This window comes from Amblyomma americanum, chromosome 4 (genome assembly GCF_052857255.1).
Source record: "Amblyomma americanum isolate KBUSLIRL-KWMA chromosome 4, ASM5285725v1, whole genome shotgun sequence".
In the NCBI taxonomy this organism is placed as follows: Eukaryota; Metazoa; Arthropoda; class Arachnida; order Ixodida; family Ixodidae; genus Amblyomma; species Amblyomma americanum.
In genome coordinates, this window is record NC_135500.1 from 84,419,532 (window position 1) to 84,436,031 (window position 16,500).

Here is a 16,500-nt window from a genome sequence, read left to right on the forward strand (position 1 = left end):
CTCATGATGCGATGCGACGTCTTCGTAATTCGAAGCGACTAAGTCGCTTTATTCGAGGCAAATATAACTAAAAATTTTTTTTCATTCCAAAACATGGAGAAAACTCATTAAAATCGACTGATTCACAAAGACACCTTCAAAAATCTCCTTCTGATAGCTACTTATTTTGAATACCGTTGTCCACGCCAGGCTAAACTAACAAAGAGGAGCCGACGCAACACAGGCCGCCTTACTCGCTTCCGCGGAGCCGTCTGCACCAGTTGCTAAAAGACGCTGGCTTGCTGCCGCACTCGATTAGTCGTCGGGCAGGGCTGTAGATGGGCCTAGGCTAGTAGGAAAACCATGTTTGATGTAAAGCGCGCAGGAAGACGCGGGCTAGTGAACACGACTGACAAGCTCTCTTCCCCACTGCATCGAAAGAGGGGAAGAAAAAAAGTAATCTATAGGACGTCGTTCCCCAGAAACAAGTGTGACGAATTTTAATGATGTGACTTCATGGCGGAAATGAAAAGAGCCTTTTTCTCCGGATGTAGTTTCTTTTTAAGCGATACGAAAAGGAACGCAAATAAACCATTGCTGGAGAAAAATCCGCCTTTTGTTGGCGTCATGCAGCCACGACTTCTTTGCTTACTGACGCAGAGAAAGGGGAGGGTTATAATGCCTTCGTGGCACTAAAATTGGACATAATAAGCTGAAAAAAAAAAACGCTGCGACGAGAGCTTCACATACTCGCTTATCCGCATAAGCGCCTAAATAATACGGCTGCCTTATGGGAGACGTCTTTGTGGTCAGGTTGTGAAGAAGGCGCTCGGCAAATCTTCATGTGGCCTGGCAGGTTTTAACACTGGCCTTTCGCTTTCCTGGCCCACGGCGTCTGCGTAAGCGCTTCTGGTGTGGTGGACAAAATATGCGACTTCTGACAGCGTGGCGGCAGAACGTGCGATGTGTACCGAGGCGGCTGTAATTGGGAGAAGAAAGGCCGCGACGCGTAACGAGGCGTCTCCAATAGGTAGCAGAAAGGCGGCTGAGAATTCACGAAACATGCGAAACCTAGATGAAAAAAGGCAATTTCGCCCATCGGGCCAAGCCCCTTTGCTTGAAGTGAGCTCGTGTTGTGTGTGTGTGACGCAGCAGTCAAGAGATCACGCTATGAGCAAGACACTGTTGTGTTCACGAGTGTTCTGCGCACACTATTAAAGAGCACAGGCTATTTGGATTTGCTCGTGACAGCACGCGGCGAAAAAAAAATGGCAATCGCAGGGTGAAGCCAGACGGCTGAATCAACACTTAAATCCAAAGTATGCGAGGTACGGCATTCGAAACGCTCGCTTTCCAGAACAGTTTCTGCTGAGGACGGAGGAATAATGCAAACTTAACTTTGCATCCTCACGAACAAGAAGCTGTTTAATGGCAGTCTTTCGCGAATGTGCAACTGCAGCTCGAAATAAGTAATCCTGATTGTTGGAAAAGTAATCGAAATGTAGGAAGCGATTGCACTGCAATATGCTGCGCACGTTGTAAGAATGCTATTATGGAGGAACACAGCGCAAAAGGAACGGGACAGAAGAGAGCCAGCACGCATGAGCGCACCGACTGTTCACAAGGCGCCGACTTTAACGGCACATTAGATGCGAAACATGGTATAATTTCGAGTAACTAACTCTGATTTACTGTTTATACAATCTCTGTTACCACGCTGTCTTCCTAGAATGCCATTTTTTTTTTGAATTCCAGGCGGCAGCCTCTATTTTCTCTTCGAAACGGCGTGCCTCCGCATTGCACTGAATGCAGCCGGACGGGAGTGTGGGGCCCAACATGTCCCCGCCGAGAGCTGTCTTCACCCTGAAAGCGGCGCTGGCCCATCGAAGCACCCTAATTTTGTGTGGAGTGCCTCGTTGCGCATGCCATCTTGATAGAGGGGCAGTAAAGATGGTATGAAATGGTCGATTTCTATTGCGTGGTAAATACATAAAGTAAAAAAGATCAAGGTTAGAAGTCTGTGCTGAAAACGGAATGCAAATACTTGGGGAGCTTTCTTGTTTATAAGCTGTTTCTAGTACGACGAAAAATATTCAATGCTTCTTTCATGCGACGATCAGCTCCAGCGCTCACGTTCTATTGCGAATTTAATCTGTGTCTATTTTCATGGAATGCACTATTTCCATCGGAACTCAACTGCACGTAACAGCAAGGTCAGCGTGCTCCGATTTAGTATGGTTATTAAACTCGCACCATCAGCTCACATTTGTCACTCAGACATTCGTGGTTTACATATTGCATCAGACGATGTTACGAGTGCTTATATAACGTAAATGCAATTTCCACTCGACAACCTTTCCACCCGACAGCAGGCGTGTGGTGGGGGTGAACTCAAGCTAATATTTTACAAAGGAACAGAACAAAACAGGGAAAAGCTCAGTGGCGCATGCACAATGGTAACATTTCAGGATATGGGGAAAAGGAAAATACTGATTTGTGTGAAGGAAAAGTGGGTCTTCTGCAACTTTCTCCTCCTCCCTGGCAATGTAATCTTTTGGTTATTTTTCCACTAAACTTGAAACTGACCTTTGGGTATAATACGCCAAGAGAAAAAATATAAAAGCTGCTTGTCATACATAAATATGATCAATAAATGAATTCTCAAAATTTGTTACATCTCCCATTTCTCATCACACACTCGCAAAAAAAAATTCTGTAGCAAGGGCTGGGCAGGAAAGGGGAAAAGGAACGCGCCTTTGGCCACGCGTCACTGCAGCAATTAGTGAAAATAGTTTTTTGGCCGCATGTAAGCTATTCCGCATTTTTTAAACGACCAATGAGGTGCGGTGAAGCTCGCGGAAGGGCACGCATTCATCACTTATGCGGAAAAAAGTAGCTCTAAGGTAAATTTTCTGCATTCGATTTGAGGGGCTCCTCGGAATCTTTGTCCGGACAAGGCCTTTCGCTGAGGACACCCAATTTTTGAAATAAATTATACCATGTGTTTGGCGCATGATAGCCTAAGTTGCTTATGCGCCATAAAACCCAATTCAATGCAATCCTTTAGCGCTGAAGAAAAATGTGGCAAAGAGATATGCTAGTCGGGGTTAGACTTCGCCGCGGAGTGACACTGTTCCCACAGTTACGTCAGCGAACCTAGTCAACGCCATAAAAGATGAGGGTGGGCATGCACCATCGCTCTCTACTGCATTGCAACCCGCAAGGACCGGCCACACGCGCGCGCATAAGACGTGCGGCTCCTCTTGTTTACGCAGTGAAATAGTTTTCGTGGAAGATGTTTGTGCAAATTAGAAAAAAAAGTCATCTGCCCCTGCGCTCCAAATTGCTTTTGTCATTGCCTGCCTACGGAACTGTGCTTGCACTCCATCCACGCGTAGAGCAGACAAACGCCATGCTACAATTCAGCACGGCGTTTGTAGAATAAATAGCACCTTGACTCTGGGCCAATAATTAAGCTCAGCGTACACAGCACGTGCACTCTGCTCAGCCCAGACATGGCAGAAAAGGAAGCATGCTTGTAGGCTTTGCAAGACACATCTAATGGAGACAGAAAGCTATTCACTTTTTTAATTTATTGCCACTCACTTCATTGAAGTTGCCATTCTTGTAGCTAGAACTCCAGGCGCAAACGACGCTTCAACACAAAACGCAAACTCGAACGCAGCAAAAGTTTGCCGAAGCTGTGCATCGTAATGAATGTTGAACGCCCAGTAGAGTTAAAAGCTGAAATGAAATCTACGGTATCCACTTTAAGGCCTTCCACTGTCGCCACCTGCGGAAATAACTGGAAGGGATCGCCAGCGGCGACAACAGCTGGGAACTTGCAGTTCTCCTCCTACACAAGAAAAAAAAGACGGAAAAAGTAATTGGGTAGATATGGTTTATACTCATGCTATGACAACCTTACCTGGCTGAAAAACCGTTTGGGATTTTCTTTCACATAACAGGGCATCAGCTGCAGCACAGCGCTTGCGAAGCAATCGGGAAATAATTTAAATGTCACTATGAGTAGTGGAGCACATTTCGCGTTTAATCGAAACATTCTATTGCCCTCACACTTCTATTCTTCTTCGCTCATTGCTCGTGAGCTGGCTTCGTCATGGACTTTAATTATCGCCGCGGCACTCTTCAGCTTTCGGGCTCTCTTCAGCAGTCTCTCGCTGTGCTTATTAATGAAAGCAGATTTTCTTCTCCGTTTTGGTTTGTGAGTCTCGTGAACTCCTCGTGTACCTGCATGACAAAAAAAAGGTAGTTGTCTTCACAACTATTCACTCATTCAAAGGGAGACTGTCTAATCGATGTTTATGCGGTCACGTGCTGTTGCACGCTTGCACAGGCTTTACACAGCGATATTGGCATCTAACAAGGGACACGTGAGCGAAATGCTGTGGAAGGCAACAGATGAAAGCTACATACAGCTTCTAGTGTTGCTAGTGCCAGGTACTCTTCTATCACCTCCTGGACTGTAGCATTGCTTTGTGCCATCCATCTTCTTCTTTCTGCAAAAGTACGCCTCATGGCGTATTGCAAGCGGGGAATGTTTTGGTCCCCACACATTTTTTTGTTTCTTTTTTCATGAACTCTTTAATCGCCTGGATTTAATGCTCGTCTTCTCTGTCGTTAACGGGGATTTCCTAAAGAAACAAAAAAAACTTTACTATCATCGTATTCTTAATGGTCGCACACATGGTAGCACAAATGCTGGCTTTCTAAACTTACCACTCTCTTAGTTGCCGCCTTTGATGCCACGATGGTGCATCCTCCAGCACTTGCCTTTTTTTTGCATCGTTTACTTCCTCAACGTCTGTAATTTTTCGGCGTTCATTCTTGATTCGGAATTTGAGAGCTATCTGCCATGACCCCTGTTGATGAAAAACGACTTCATGGGCAAAACAAACCTTCTGCTGAAGAAAAACGTACGTCTGGGATTAAGGAGGAAAAAGCCGGCACTTGTGCTTGGCATAAATTTGAAAAGGATAAAATAGTCTTACAAAACTTGTGCCCGTCTTATCAGAGAGCACTGGGTGCTTTATCACCAGACGTCTGGCTGCCTCCGCGTACAAGTTTTTAGGGTACCTGTTTCAAGACAGAAGAATGACTGTTACACATGAGCACCAACACCGAAATAAAAACTAATAAGTAGCATCTTCGCGCGCATTGCCATAAGGGCTCACAAGCTGGCTCTGTCCCTATTAACTTCCGGAAAACAGGTCGTAAAGGAGAGGTGACTTCTCAAAAATTTTCATCGCGAGCCTAATTAAGGTCTTTTCGATCATTCACTGCCACTGAATTATGTGTTAAACTTCTTACACCAGCTACAGAGTCAAGCAATGAAGCATGTTTGTCAGCTTCCTGCTTTCAGACAGAGTGAGACCGCCTAATCACATAAAACCACAGGTCTAGCTTAGAATCAAAATCGTACAACTTACGGTCCGTAAGAAAGCAGGTCTGCGTGAAGCCACCGAATTATGGCGCGGCGCAGATCACTCGAAACTTCTGTGCTCTCCGACATTTGTACAAGCTGCCTAGATATATGGTAAGGCATTTCCGGCAAACGGTAGTTGTATTTCTTCTTCTGCAAAGGTTGCGCGGTTTCTCTCTAATCGAAGAAAACAAACATGCGAAACTGTATTCATGGGGGTGTTTTCGAATTTTGCGTTTGCTCTCGCGATCCATTTAGGTGAACATGAACACTTGCAACGGCGTGGGATGCGATTTCACATCAAGCTTGTAATTTAGCCGTGTTATGATCGTACCCCCGCCCCCCCCCCCCCCCTTCGGAAACATTTACGCCTTAATAAACAAGCTTTGATGTTAACGGTAGAAAAAAAAACTTCCATTTTTCCTACCTGATACCTGTCGCAAGTGGAGGTGTTTCCTTGTTGAGGGCATCTCCAAGGTCGTTTTCAACTATCACGTTCAGCTTACTGTGCTCTTGCACAACGCTTTCGCAGTCGATGTCAACGAACTCTTCAAAGTCCTTGTCGTACAGCTGCGGTAGATGCGTTTTACGTTGTTTTTTTTACGGTTCGTGATCTCCCCGCCACACACAGAACAACAGGAAAGGTTAAAAGGAAAGCCGACTTGCTCAGCGTATGTTTAATTTCAAGTCGTCATGGAGTCACTGATAAAAATCTATCTACATTACGAGATATGTTTGAGATGTTTGCATGCTTACGAATCTTAATAGCTCTGAGGGGCGTACATATAGCTGAGCACGGAGGCAAAACAAGAACAAAAACATAGGTGACTATGCTGGAAATAGGCTGTGTCGTGAAGGATGCTCTCATTTCAATTTCAACTAGAGGCCGTATACACGGCAATAATCATGTTGCAAAAACATAATTTTGCATCTCTACCACTGACGAGCACACAAACGTGTTTGATATACATTTCGTCCTAGCTATCACGATTTCCTGAATTCGGAAAAGTCGGTTTATAAAATATGTCTACATACGTAGAATGCATGCTACATCGAAAGTTGACGAACAAGCTTTTAAGTATTATCTTTTCACTTATCATGCGAGGGTAAACAGCTAAACATTTATTTTGCGTTTTCAAGCAACAGAAGACGAGAATAACACTTTATCTTACCTGTATTCTCGCTTAAACTGGAATTAACTGCCGAAGGTCAGATTCTACTAGCGCTTGAAGTACGTCGCTTTCTCGGAACGCACCTCCAACGTTTATGACTTTTCTGCGGTCCTTTAAAATCGCAAGACATCTGACTGTGGACATTTTGCTGTTGAACGAGGCGAGGCGCACAACGAATGCTGCCACGCGTTCACACCGGCCTTTTTATACCATATTTCTCCTGCACCTTCTTCCTCAGCCCCTCAAGTATCTCCTCTCTTGACATGGTAAAGAAAAGGGCGAGGGCACGAAGCAGCTCTGTGACGAACGCTCATTTGTCCTCTTCCATTTTGATGCAGCCCTGTGTTGGTCTCCTGATACCCTCCAGCAGGAAGGAAAAAAAAAAGATTGAACCCTTTGTTCTGTTTTCTGCGAAAGAGGTAAAAGAGGTGGTAGGTTGAGGTTCAAGGAACAATATCTGAACGAACATGCACCAACAGAAAAGGAATATTTCCCCTTTTTGGTGTGGATAGCCGCGGGAAGGTTTCTTGGAGGTGAAGGGAAGAAAAGGCTGACGTCCTTTCTGCGAGCGAATGCGAATTTGGTGCGTGCACAAACTTGCGACATTGTAATGTAGCTCTGGCTGAGGGGATTATTTTTAAAGGAAGCGGATAGTAACAAGTAGGCGTCTAAGCTTTAAGCCAAAGAAGCAAGAAAAAACGAGCTTTGAAGAAAAAAAAAGAAAGCATTTGACGGAAGTCTGTCTGGTTGGGAAATTTAAATTAGTAGAAAGATGACTGATGCCAACCAGGGTAATTTTTGAAAAGCACGACATTTCGGGACCGACTCGGTCTTTTCTTCATGGTGTGACTACGGGCGAGGCGCACCTTGGCTTTTTAAAAAAAGCCCTCGTGTTGAAGACTTCCGGGTAAGTAGCCGCAAACCATGGATGTAAGAAGAGGGAAGTGTCCCCAGGTAGCGATTAACATTTTTCCCTGTCTGTTGGATGTGCCACAACTCGAGTAGACGCCTCCTGCGCGGGTTAGCTTCGGTTTCCAGGGGAAACGAAGAACTTCGCGGAAAGAATGAGTGAACACAAAGCGGACGTCCGACAAATTCACCGTCAGCGCAGCGCTGTGGCAGACCTCTGCGAGGCATGCGACCACCGAATTCACTTTGACGGCACTGGTGTACTGGAAACCGAAGCTAATACCTGTGCTACACGGGTACGTTGAAATGACATTCGAGTCGAACGGCATTCGAAACTTCGAATGGCATTCGGACTGGATGGACCCGCACGGTGCTACACGACTATTCCAAAAGCATTCGAAAGCTTCAGTATTCTGCCGCCAAGCTACAGGGGCGCTGCTGCCGTCAAGTTTTGTTTAAGCAAATATAGCAGCAACAATTAATTTGTATAGTTACAGTACGCTATAAAATTGTTACTTCTAAAAGTAATATATCATTTCTAATAAATTTTATTATTTATTCATTACTAAACGCCTCTGTTCTAGCAGAGGCCCAAGCCCATAGCCCTGCCATTTTTTGTGTGCGGTCTGTTCGCTACATTGGGCTCTATCTCCTGCATGTGTCGCAAAAAACAAAAAGTGCAATAAACTTCACTGAATAAAAAAAACGCACTTGAAATGTACACACAGACACGCACACAAAATAAAAAGACAACACAACAAAAGCAACAGCACAAAGTGAAAAGACTGGCGCCGGGCCAAAATGGCTGCCCTTCTTTCCTACGATGGGTTCCAGAGTATGCGGTAAATATTTGCTTGCTAACAAAACTTCTGGAAAAGATCCGTGTAGTGTATATAAATAGTATTTAGAATTTCATCGTTTAACGAACGTATTTGCTCTTCAAAACTTATGCTGCCACCTATGGCGCGAAGACGCTGCGGTAGAGAGTAGCGCGCTTGCGCCTCGAAGGCATTCAAAAATCTCGAATGCCTCCGCGGAGCTCCGTCGACTCGAATGTCATGTGAACCGAATGCCGTTCAAGAACGTCGTGTAGCAGCGCAGGTTTGGCAGTCGAGTCGAATGACATTCGTTTGGAAGGCATTCGAAACGCCCGAGTAGCACAGGTATAAGGAATGCAATCTCCAAGCGGTGCTTACCGGTTTTCGTAGGTATTGCGGAAACGAAGGAAATACAGTCAGTAGGCTTCCCGGTCTCAGTCGCGTCGTTTGCCCAGTGCGATCGAAGCACTCCGGGGCGAAATGCTCGGAGCACAAATGGTCTCCGTATTTTGGTTGCCAGTGTTTTCTTCGAACAGCTTGCTTCCACAGGCTTCGTAACTCTTCATTTTTTGGAAACCTGTCAACGGAACCGCGAATCTCAATCCATGGGCATAGTCAGAGTACAAAGTGAAGCACAGCAACAATAGTACGCGTTGTTTGAATTAGTTTTAGTGTACTTAAAAGTGGAATGTAATTCCTGAACCCTTTTTCGCTCTGTGAGCGCATCCATAGGCAACGCACGACGCCGCCATTTTCCCACGACGCCTCCTCGGATGTCAAAGCAAGCGAACAAGCGGCCACACCGACCGCGCCACGCGAACCCGACGGTGCCGACGGACATTCTGCCCATGGTAAGATGGCGGCGTAAGGCTTCACCTAGCGGGCGCCCCCTCCACTCCAGCAATTCTATTTATAACCTCCTTGGTCGCCACAGCGTCAGTGGATTTGCCCCCTTAAAGGAGTAAGACCACTCTTTTTTTTCTTAGATTGTGGCGAACACCCCCGCCTCAAACTTTTTTCATTCCCAGATTACTCCGAATGCCTTCCTCTCGATTGCAGCCCAACGCATTTGCCATGGTGTGAACTTGTGCCTGGGGAAGGCTATCGCCGCCTCAGTGCTGTTGTCGGAAAGCTGCGCTAAACAGGCACCGGCTGCTACTGCCGGTGCGTCTGTAAAAAGCAGATATGGCTTTCGCGGGTCCGGAGTAGTCAGTGAAACCTCCTCGCATAGAGCTTTCTTCAGGGCTTTGAAGGCTCTGTCAGCGTCATCTGGCCACGGAATTGTATTCGGCACGCCTTCGCCCGTTAGGCGTGTTAGTGGCAGAGTGATTTCTGCAAAATTGGGAGAGAGAGAGTAAACTTTATTGTTCCAATTGAGAGGTTTGGTTGCGTGCCCGGAGACTGCCGATGTCTTCCAGGCTGAGCGTGGTTGGCGCCCCTAGTCCAAGGCACCACTGTCCCTGGCCATCCGGCATGCGTGGCTCACTAGGTCCATTTGGACCTTAAGCTGGCTGCGGGTTAGCCGGTCCTCCCACTGCTCCGCATTTTGGTCTTTATTATTTCGGAACGCTACATTGTGTGTACATTCCCATGTGATATGATATAACGTGGGGGTTGCCCCGCACCACGGACATGTATCTATATACTGCTCTGGATACATCTTATGTAGGACGTGAAGGTTGTAGAAGGTCCCTGTTAGGAGTCTTCTCCAGCATGTCGGCTCGTATTGTGTTAGCTGAGGGTGTGGCTGGGGGTATTTGCGCCTTCTGCCTTTAATGAGGGTGAGGATAGCTGCGTACGTGAGCTCCACCGTCATCCCCGGGCCGTCCGAGGCATTTGACGCACCAGCTCGGGTAGTGAGCTCGCGAGCTAGCTTGTCTGCCTTCAGATTGCCTTTGATTCCGGCGTGTCCTGGTACCCAGTAGATCCTATGTTGGATATTTTCATTGGTTCGCTTCGTTTTCAAGAGTATCTTTAGTGCTTTCTTATTGATTCTTCCTGCCATGTAGCGTCTGCACACTTCCTGGGAGTCGGTTAAGATTGTGAGAGATTTGTTGGTGCGATAGCCCTCGGCTGCCGCTTCTTCTTCTTCTTCTTCTCCTCAAGTAATATGGCTGCCGCTAGTGTTGAAACTTCGTTTTCTTTTCGTGTTTAACCTCTCTGTCCTTTGTATGCGATTTTCTTAAATACGCTTCCTGGGACGAAACCCAGACACCTCTCGCTTGTTTATGGCCGGCGGCGGCTCCCCTCGGGCGACGTGACTCTGGGAACCCGAGGGAGAGGGCCAAAGGTTGAGACCAGCAGAGAGCTCCTCCGTCTGGAGGGGCAAGGGAAAAGGGCAGAACGAGCGGGGAGCCCCAACGATAAGCATGTAATTTTTCGAGCTCTTGCTTCCCTCCTAACGAACAGTTTGACTGTTTCTTGTTTCTTGCAATAAACGAAGTTACATAAACGATAACAGTCTACTGTCATTAGAAACGAAAGCTAAATCAGTTAGTTTTCTACAACAAAACTTTGGTGCCGAAACCCGGGAGCGGATTAAACGGGGACATCGACCGGACCCAACGACTCAACGTGCCAACGACATCAACATGGATGTTCTGAAGAAAAAGAGGAAGGCCGTCAGAAGTCAAGCTACACGGCTGACTAAAGAAACGGACGACATCCTCGCTGCCGAGGAAGCCCCCACCAACGAAAAGGTGAGCGTGCTTCTTGAACGTCTACGATTGGTAAAACAACTCAACGACGTAGATGCGGCAATCGAGCCAAATGTCAAAGATAACGAAGCGGAGGCTGAATTCGAGCAAGTCATCGAGTACGGTGACAAGATTGCTACTTGCATTTGCCGACTAAACCTGAAGAAAGAGCAAACTGAACAAGCAAGCAAGGACAAGGAAATCCGATTTCAAGCTACCGTTGGTAGCGCTTCCGCGGCTCAAAAAATCAAATTACCGAAACTAGAACTAACAAAATTCGATGGCAAAAGGAAAAACTGGCAGCCATTCTGGGAACAATTCGAGGTGGCAGTCCACAAAAATACGGAACTTTCTAACATCGACCGCCTGAATTACTTGAAGACGCTGCTGACCGGAGAGGCCGTGACTGCAATTGCCGGACTGCAGGCATCAGGTGATTGCTACAGCGACGCGGTCGACATCTTGCGACAACGATTCGGAAACCCTGAAGCGTTGGTTCAGGATCATATGCAGGGCCTAATCGACGTGAAACCGGTGTTCTCTGCAAGGAATGTGCGAGCCTTGAGAGGGCTTTACGATGAGATACAGGTTCACATGCGGGGGTTGAAGGCTCTGGACATCGAGGACGATGGTTACCAGGCGATGCTCTATCCTGTCCTTCTCCGCGCTCTCCCGAAAGAATTGATCTTGGACTATCATCGTTCACATGCTGAGAACCAAGAGGAAGCGACGCCGGCGGTGGTCGACGATTCAGGTTCAACGACATCGTCGTCGGACAGCTCACAGCTGACGCCACTGCATTCCCTGCTCAGATTCCTCCGCTTCGAGCTAGAAAGCCGCGAAAGGACGCTAGAGGACCGGCCCGACGACGCACATGGTAAGCCTGCTTCTCACTTTGATGGGCGCAAGGCACGAAAGCATCGAGGGCATGCTCGCCCTTCTTCGGCCTCAGCCCTGCACGATGCAGCCATCTGCATGCAATGCGTGTTCTGCGACTTAAAGACACATGAGAGCCAAGAGTGCGAGTCGAAGATGACAGTAAACGAAAGGAACGCAGTCCTCACAGCGAAAGGCGGATGCTTTCGTTGCACGAAGCATGGACATCGTTCGAGGCAATGCAAGGTTAAACTCAGTTGCAAGAGATGTAAACGCAGACATGCGACAGCGATGTGCGACCCTACTGTCAACGAAGCCAAGAACGCACGGTCGGCCGAAGAGGGGGTACAGCCAGTAAGCCTGCACGCCTCAGGGGCAGAAAAGGACCCTACTCGCCGCACAGTCCTAATGCCTACCATTACAGCGTTGAACAAAGGGACTAAAGCAAGAAAGATTTCTCGAGTTCTCTTCGATAGCGGCAGTCAGAGAACATTTATAACAGAAGACTGCTCCAGGAAACTTGGGTGCAAATTGCTCGGGACAGAGTTACTCTCGGTGGGAGTATTTGGAGGAGGGCAGACCAGACGCACATTCAGGCGAGTTGAAGTGTGCCTCTTCCGACGAGACGACCCAAAAGCGCAATACAAAACCGAAGCCCTAGAAACACCTTCCATATGTGAACAGAGTATCCCCTGCCCCAACGAACTGATCAGAAAAACACTTCGAGAGCTGATGCTTCCTTTGGGTGATGATTCGGCTCTTAACGACGACACACCGATTGATGTGCTGATTGGCTCCGATCAGTATTGGGTATGCATCACTGGGAAGGTGAGAAAGCTGCCCAACAAACTGACTGCCATCGAGACAGTATTTGGATGGGCAGTTCAGGGCCAAGTCCTGTCCAAATGTCAAGGGGCAATTTGCACACATACTATTGTCATGAGAACGACCATGGCTGATCGAGAAGCCGCTCCGATTCTAAAGAGGTTCTGGGAGTTGGAAAACACTGGTGCGTCAGACACATCGACCGAAAATTCAGACTCCGAAGCCCTGGAGGTTTTCTCTAAAAATATCAAGAAGATCCACGATCGCTACGAAGTAAAGCTTCCTTGGAAAGACGAAGTGGAAATGTCTGACAACCGCGGATTAGCGTAGAATCGCCTTCGGTATTTAACGAAGCGGTTAAGCAGGAACCCGAGTCTCATGAGAGATTATGACTCCGAAATGCAGCGCTTAACTGACGAAGGCATAGCAGAGAGGGCTACAGACACACTTTGCGGCGACTCTCAGCGAGTGTACTACATGCCCCATCAACCCGTACTGCGGCAAAGCAGCACGACTACCAAACTGAGGATAGTTTTCGATGCCTCATCACACACTGCTCAGGCTAAATCCCTGAACGAAAACCTCGAGTGTGGTCCGAATTTAAATCCTGACCTCGTTCGGCTGCTGCTTAACTTTCGGCGACATAAAGTCGCGCTCCTCGCAGATGTCGAAAAGGCATTTCTTCAAATAGGTGTAGCGCCAGACGACCGCGATGCGCTAAGGTTTCTATGGTTCACCGAGAGCCCTGTAGAAGGCAGGCCATTGCCAGAGATCAAAGGCTTCAGAATGACCACAATACCCTTCGGAACCACATCGAGCCCGTTTCTCCTGGCAGCAACGCTTCAGCACCACCTTGAAACAATGAAGGATGAATTTCCAGCAACGACAGATGTATTGAAAAGCTGCATTTATGTGGATGATCTGCTTTGCGGCGCACAGGACGATGAGGAAGGAGCGAAGATATACGACGAGGCAAGTCGCATCTTTCGGGCTGCTTCAATGCGCCTGCACAAGTGGGGTGCTAACAGCACAAAGATGAACGAACTGTTTTGTCAGGAGATCCCCGATGAAATGCCCCTTGGACAACCGGCTAATTTGCTGAAAGTGCTAGGTTTAAGTTGGAAACCAAGGGAAGACCAACTGACATTTTCTCCCGACTCTGTCATTGAATTTTCAAAGGCGCAAAAGAATACCAAGCGATTTGTCCTACAAACGACCGCGCGGCTCTACGACCCCCTAGAAATTCTATCGCCGTATACAGTGAGAGCGAAAGAGCTGTTTCAGCAGATTTGGAAGGAAAACATCGCATGGGATCAGCCACTTCCAGACCATCTCCTAAGGCAGTGGGTCAAGTGGTGCGAAGAATTACGTTCGCTACATGAGGTCACCATCCCAAGAAGGTATGAAGCCAACGCCAAAGGGCACCCACAGAGTCGAACTTTGCACGTGTTCGCAGATGCCAGCCCGAAGGCTTACGGCGCCGTGGTCTACCTCTGTACCGAGAATTCTACAGGAGAGAGAACTTCCGCCTTCATGCTAGCCAAATGTCGTGTAGCCCCCTTGAAAGCGGTCACCTTGGCAAGGCTAGAACTATTGGCAGCCTTACTCGCGTCAAGACTCTACCAGTTCGTGAGGTCGAATCTTGATATGAAGTTTGACAAGGTTTTCCTCTGGACCGATTCTATGATCGCACTGAGCTGGATTCGAGGAAACGCAGCACGCTGGAAGGAATTTGTGAGGAACCGCGTCGCGGAAATCCAACAAAACAACGAGACCGCCACGTGGCGATTTTGCCCCGGAAAATCGAATCCGGCTGACCTCATGACCAGGGGATTGACAAGCACTCAACTGAAAACCAGCGAGCTATGGTGGAACGGGCCGCAGTGGATAACAGGTCGAGCTGACGTATGGCCGGTTGAATCACAACCAGGCGACTTCACGGCTGAAGAACTGGAGAAGAAAAGGGAGGTCGGTGTCTTAAATTCCACCAGCGATAAAGAAGATGAGTTGCTGGATCTGGAAGATTTTAGCTCTGCATCTAGAGTGAACCGAGTAACAGCTTGGATTTTCCGGTTCGTGCGAAATCTGCGATCTTCTGACAGGATCTCGGGCCCTTTGACTGCTGCAGAAATCGATCATGCGAAAGGATTTTGGGTGAGAAGGGTTCAGAAGTCGGCATTTTCTGCGGAACTGGAAAGCACAAAGAAACGCAGCCGCATCCCAAACGACTCCGCCTTGAAAGAATTCGCCCTGTGGACAGATGAAAACGGCCTACTGAGGATAAAAGGGCGAATCTGCTCCACAGAGACGACACTCGACGAACGACACCCGATTGTGCTCCCCAAGAAGCATCGCTACACATCGCTGCTGGTGCACCAAGCACATCGACAGCTGCTTCACGCAGGTGCAAGAGACACACTTGTGCTATTACGAGACAAGTACTGGATTGTGCGGGGGCGTCAGCTTGTGAAAAGTGTTGTGAGATCGTGTATGGTATGTAAGCGGCACAGTGCCTCGCACTTCGACGCAGCAACAGGGCTGACCGGACGTCCCAAGCGGACCCGTTTCAGGTCGTCGGCCTCGACTTTGCCGGTCCCCTCCTGGTGAGGGAGAACAGTCGGACCGTGAAATCGTACATCGTGCTGTTTACATGTGCTGTGACGCGGGCGGTGCATCTTGAGCTTGTTGCGGACATGAGCACAGAGCGATTCTTACAGGCATTCCGTCGTTTTGTGTCGCGCAGAGGCTTGTGCCGAACCATTTGCTCTGACAACGCTCTTTCGTTCAAACGAGCCTCAAAAGATATGGGCATTTTGTGGAAGCTCCTGCGGCACCCTGAAACTCAGAACCATTTTGCCAACTCTGGCATAGAATGGAAATTTATAGCGGAGCGCGCACCGTGGTGGGGCGGATTCTACGAGAGGCTGGTCCGTAGCGTGAAAAGCGCGCTGAGAAAAACGGTCGGACGTCAGTGCCTAGACACCATTGAGCTGTCAACAATCCTGGCTGAGGTTGAGGCAGTAATAAATTCTAGGCCCCTCACGTACACATATGAGGACCCTAAAGACGGTGCGCCGCTTTCACCGTCCAGTTTCCTGACGGGAAGACGCTTTACGGCTCTGCCTTCGTCTGAAACACGAGCCATCGAGGCGTCCGCCGCTTCGCTCCGGGCGCTCTGGAAGAAGCGAGGGCGAATGCTGAATCTTTTCTGGCAGACATGGCGGCGAGAATACTTGGGGCAGCTACGCTCGGCCTTTGCCTCTAAACAACCCAAAGCCGTGACTCCCCGAGTCGGAGAGGTTGTCTTGGTTCGAGAGAATCAACCGAGACTGCTCTAGAGAACAGGAGTTATCGCTGCCGTGCTTCCTGGGCGAGACGGCAAGGTTCGTTCTTGTGAGGTCAGGATGCCGCAGGGGAAGAATTTGCGACGCCCTGTTCAGTCACTGTACCCATTAGAGTTTGCAGAAACGTAGAATGAGCAAGCTCATTCGGCGGGGCAGTGTTGAAACTTCGTTTTCTTTTCGTGTTTAACCTGTGTGTCCTTTGTATGCGATTTTCTTAAATACGCTTCCTGGGACGAAACCCAGACACCTCTCGCTTGTTTATGGCCGGCGGCGGCTCCCCTCGGGCGACGGGACTCTGGGAACCCGAGGGAGAGGGCCAAAGGTTGAGACCAGCAGAGAGCTCCTCCGTCTGGAGGGGCAAGGGAAAAGGGCAGAACGAGCGTGGAGCCCCAACGATAAGCATGTAATTTTTCGAGCTCTTGCTCCCCTCCTAACGAA